At 44.5% G+C, this 5,671-nt stretch overlaps 1 protein-coding gene across 4 annotated transcripts in view; it reads right to left on the reverse strand.

Annotated features, from left to right (window-relative positions):
• The window catches only part of TBL1XR1 (transducin beta like 1 X-linked receptor 1), a 256,969-nt gene that overhangs the window by 81,461 nt on the left and 169,837 nt on the right, over positions 1-5,671 (reverse strand). The window lies entirely within an intron of this gene.

Here is a 5,671-nt window from a genome sequence, read left to right on the forward strand (position 1 = left end):
GGGGGGGGGGGGATGGAGGTACTGGCACCAAGTTCAAGATGGACTTCTAGCATGAAAGGGAGGGGTTTTTTTTGCCACGCGTGGCTTGCTATTCAGGGTGAACAGACAGAATTTCAGGATAATATGAATGATTACACATGTTTAACAACTGATACAACAATTTTACAGTACTACTAACAAAATAAATTCAACCTGACCAAATACTATGCTAATCCAGGTATTCTTTTAAGGTTTTATTTCTGTATATGTTTCTGATTCTGTCTTCTCTTCCCTTCCTTTCCAATTTAACACCATTTTTTGTCCAGGAGTTTCCATAGGATTCTTCCCCCCACTATAAAAAGCTTTCAAGGTTAAAGCTGGCTCCCCACCAAGCAAAACTTTGTTTAGCTTTGTGTTTGCAAACCAGGATGTTTTATCTTGCCTAGGCTAGATGGACTTCATTGTGTATGGCTAGTTTCTCTAGTCTATCCAAAAGATTTTACCAGACAAAGATTTCTTAAATTCATCTGATGTACACAACCTATGTATTCCTGAAAGTCCTTCAACCACACATGCAATTGTATAAAAGACTTTATAAGAGTCCTCCATGGGACTTCAAAACTCCACAAAGCCTCCATGATTTCATTAGAAACAAATGCAATGATCCAAATCATGTGCATGTGTGTAACAGAAGGCTTACTGGGTATGTCTGCACATTGCATATGGGTCCTTAACACAAATAAACTCATTAGAGAGTGGATTAATATAGATTTGAATGGAAGGATGGGACAACAGCTGAAGAAAAATGGAGGAGCAGGCTTGTGCTTGAGAGGGCAGAGTAGCCAAAATATCAGAAAGAAGTGGAACAAAATTGTAAAAAAGAAAACCAGAAAACCCCCCAAACCCGCAATATAAACAGAATCTGCGTGACAGCTTTGATTTTTTATGATTCTGGTCAACGTCCAAGGGAGTTAGATAGGTACAACCAAGAAATGAGTGGCTAAAGAGGATGTAAACTAATTATTTTCTAGACACTAAACTCCATACCCATGCAATTAAAAAAAAAGAAACCCAACAGAGAAACATTATAGATAACACTGGTGTTTTCTCTGTCTCTCTGTAACGACTCAAACCTAGAAAAGCATATGTAAATGCGTGGACATTCAATACTCCCAAATTTCCCTTTTCTAAAAGGAAACGCACTGACCTATACTAAAGCTTGTTTACAACACACCTGGTCCAATACGATTATCTGAATGAGAATTTAACATGTTGCTTTTAATCCTCAGTGACAAAATATACCATATTTATACTAATGGTCCGTGACCAATATCCCAGGTTAGATTCTCTAAGAGACCCAAGGACTGTAATCCTTACCAAGGAACAGGTAACAGGTTTGTCCTGTTTAACTCATTCCTAAACCTCCTAATGGCAGCTGTAAAAAGCTAGTAGCAATCACTCCCCTTTTGTGGAATTCCTCCTGGTTAAAGCTGCAATTATATTGATTGCATCCTTTAATCTGTGGAAGGAAACTATGGGAAAAGATATGCATTCCACTGCAACAGCACAAAAAGCCCCAAATTTATTTATACGTATTTTTACATTATTTGTTTTTGCATACGGAATTGTTCTTGCTCTCGGAATGTGAAGATGTCTGCAATTTATATGTCATATTTAAATAGACAAGTAATGTAATTCACACAATTCACTTCAATGCAGACATGATCTCAGTAGCTAATATTACATGAACCACTGGGGTTGGAAATGAATGCCTTATACATCTTGAAAGCCAAGCACTGAATTTTCAGAGATAAGCACTTTGTCCCTGATCTTGCAACTAGGCCTCTCCAAATGCAGCGTTGGGCCTTTATGTATAAACCTCAAGGACTTGGAGGCAATGGAACTGAAGAGCAAGAAAAGTATAGCAGAAAACACAATGGCATGGTTTTAAGTTGAGAGAGAGACCACTTGCTCTTTTAAAATCCAAAAATGTAAGTGTGCTAAACATCACTGGTATACCTACATTTCCAATGTTCTAATGACGTAACACGTATTCGTGATTAGTTTTAAGAGACACCGGACTTCTCAAAATGTCACCAGTTCTTCTCTGAAACAGTGCTCAGTAGCTCATGACTGAATTTAAACTAACCAAACCCCAAGTCAAGGTGATCCTCATTTTCTGCTAGATGTCATCATATATATTGCTTTATGGCTTCCTATGTACCATTCTGCATATATGAACTGTACAGTATCAGTGCTTAGCTGCGCCGGCTGAATGGGAAGATAATTAACATTATAAACTCATTAAATCCAAGCTATAAATTTTAACTACAGGGCAAAGCCCAGCACAGAAAGGTTACCAACAGGGCAGGTGATGCGCCTGCTATCTACACAAAGAAAAGAAAAGAAAACAGGCTGCAATGTTTACACAAGCTATGCTCACTTCCAAAATTTTTTCCAGACCTGGGAGTATTTTACATTCATAATAAAACTATGTTTGAAATGACTAACACATTGTTCACTCTGATGATGCCAAGATGGGCGAAAACAGGGAGGCCTGAAAGCAAAGCAGTGCACCAACACATCCTGAACAGAAGCCAGTTTGAAAGGAATTCCTTTTCTCTCTGATTCCCCATAGAGCATACGTAAAACACAGTATATGCAGAACAGTGGAAACTCATCATTTAATTAGCCTCTCTCAGTACAACACTAGTTAAATATAAACGGATTTCCTGATTTGCCACCATGTAACAGAGACTACATGAAAGATACTCTAGTTCAACACGTTTGTAAAGAATAGTGGAAGAACAAAGTTACCTTCTAGGTAGGTGCATGTGACTGGCCATGTCCTTCTGTCATTTATATTCACATCTTGAAGGCTAAGTCGGTGACTTTAATAGTGTTACTCCTAATTTACATTTGTGTAATTAAATCAGAATCTAGAGGTGCACTGATATATTGGTCCATACCAGATCAGCACCGATAAAAAGAAAATTGACATTATTGGCAATCGGCCTTTTTTGGCTGGTGTAGCTGATAATGTTGCTGATAAATGCTGCGTGCAACTGCAGAATGCATATGGCCAGGAGTGCAGCCCGGCAGCTTGGAGAGCAGCATCCAGGCACTAAGCCTGTGGGGAGAAAGGGTCATGGGGAGGGAAGGGGGGACAAATCAAGGCCCCCACGGTGAGGGAGGGAGTGGGACTGGGGCAGGTGCTGCAGAGCCAAGGTGCAGTGGGCTGGACCTGTGGGCAGCTTGTCCAAGGGCACCAGAGATGGGGAAGGAGGATGCTTCTCCGCCACTGCACGCACAGCTGGGGCAGGCATGAGAGGCATGTGCCCCCAGATTTGTGGGCAGGCTGCCTGCTGCAGGCTCAGGGCCAGGGGCTGTGCCTGCCTCTTCCTGAAGGAGGGGCTAGGCTAGGGATGCACTTGGAAAGGGGCAGGCAGCAGTGGTGCTAAGAGAAGTGGCTACAGGGTGGGCTATAGCCACCCCAAAAATCACCATAGCCCCCCTCACCCAGTTCTGCCACCCGCCCCAAGTGCAGCCCCAGCCAGAAAGGAGCCAGTGTAGCCCCTGGCCCTGAGCCTGCAGCAAGCAGCCCACCCTCACCCCATGCACAAATCCAGGTGGGGTACATGTGCCCCATGCCTCCCCTGGGGGTACACACAGCAGCAAGGAGCTGCCTTCCCTCCCTATCCCCCCACACAAGCTGCCTGCAGCTCTGTTCCCCGCCCCAGCTCCACTCCCTCCCTCATTGTGGGGGTCTCAAATCAGCCTGCGACCTTGCCAGCTGGATGCTACTCTCCAAGCTGCTGGACTGCATATTGGCAATTGTATCGATATCAGCCGATCCGGCTGGTTATTAATCAGCCATTGGTATAGGCCAGAAAACCTTTATCAGTGCATCCCATCAGAATCTATTCTTAAGTCCTTTCAACCATTCAAATACTTGTTAAAAATGACTAACTGTAGTCTGCTTTAGGACTTACGTACATAAGATCCATAAGCAGTGACCTACCAAAATTGCAAATTTTGTGGATTTTATGGAAAGCATGAAACCCAGCACTGCCCTGGGGGGTGGGAATTAATTTTTAATTTCCTGGGGAAAAAGGTGCTGCCAATACAAGGGGAAGCCCAGGATGGCTGCCACTCCTGGCCCTCGCCACTGATTGGCTGAGGGGGCTATCTGTGGTCCCACCCCTCTCTTCCAATTGGCAGCAAGGGACAGGGCTGCATGACAGAAAGCCCTCACAACCAATCAGCAGTGAGGAGCAGGGCCACCAGGGCCCCTCAGCTAGGAGGTGTGTATGGGGGTGGGGGGGCACTTTAATCAGCCCGCAAAAAGGCAGCCAGCTCCAGAATCTCCCCGTGAAATCAGCTGGTCTCCTCCTCAAGTTGGGTAGTTTCCTATCCGTAAACCTATTTTAAAACACAGTTTTAAAACACAGAATTCAAGTGGCTAAGCCTACATCTTTCCAGTTGTCTGCTTCTGTAATCTAGAGGTTAAATTCTTTGATCAGCGGCAGTCTCTACTTTGGCATGTTATACAGAGCCACACACACAACTGTTGCTACATCGGGGGTCCTACCCATTTTTTTCCTTTAAAGTCACCACCTTCCAAGAAGGGGGAAGAGCTTTGCATATTAAGTCTGGTCTTGAGGACAGGAAAACAACTTGGTCTATTTACCCAATCCTTGTAAGAAAAAACTTTGTTGTTTTTTATTCTGGTGTCCAAATTACTTGTATTATAATACATTTTCATATGCTTTCAAAGTAGGTAAAACCAATGCAGTTGCAAACATATCTGTCACCCCTGCACAAGGCAAGGTAGATATGCACCTTTATACACTAACAAAATGTGATATATAGAGAACACAAGCTTGCATGAACCCAAGTTCACTTCAACAGATGCTGTGAAAGGTCAAGCAGAAAACAGAGTATAAGGACGAGAGAGAAATCAGACCACAAAAGACAAGGAAGGAGAGAGGGTGTAAGAGAGGGAAGGAACAAGGCAGTGTTAAGAGAAGAAAGCATATGAGCAATAAATCTTGGAACAACACGCTACTTGAATAATACAACACAAAAACGCATACTTGAATAAGGGTGAAGACGGTGCCAAACTTCATGGACACACTTGTTCCCAGGGGGACTTACTCTTCGCCACACAAGTTCACGCCCCAGACCTTTGCAAAGGCAGTAGGAGTAAAGCTATTCATTCTTTGCTGCAAGTTGTTCTTTATATACCATATTTATTTCAGTCCAAGACAAGGTTTCCCCCCCCCAACACTGCTTCAATGTAGGCAAAAGGGCCCCTTATCTCAGATCCGGGTCATTGTCGGCAATCCCTCACAGCTGAGGATGATCAGGATCCAAGCACACGATGGGAAGCAGGTAACTGTCGCAGATCCAGCTCTAGCTCACATCTGGCCTTGGGGTCAGAGCCACAACTGCCATCTGTCCCTAGTCACCTCTGCCCTCCCACAGCTGCCATTGCTGCTTACCCTCAGTTGGGGCTCTAGTCCCTACTTGCCCCAGCAGCAGCATTGATGGTGGTGGCAGCCAATCTAGGACTGTCCCTGCCTCTGCTGCAACCACTGCAGCCTGGCCAGCTACAGGGCTGGAGCCCCCAATGGAAGATAAGCAGTGGTGGTGAGGGCAGGCTGTGAGGAGGGGGGGGGGGGGGGGGGGG

Source organism: Gavialis gangeticus, unplaced genomic scaffold, assembly GCF_001723915.1.
Source record: "Gavialis gangeticus isolate Ggan-Ray unplaced genomic scaffold, GavGan_comp1, whole genome shotgun sequence".
NCBI lineage: Eukaryota > Metazoa > Chordata > Crocodylia > Gavialidae > Gavialis > Gavialis gangeticus.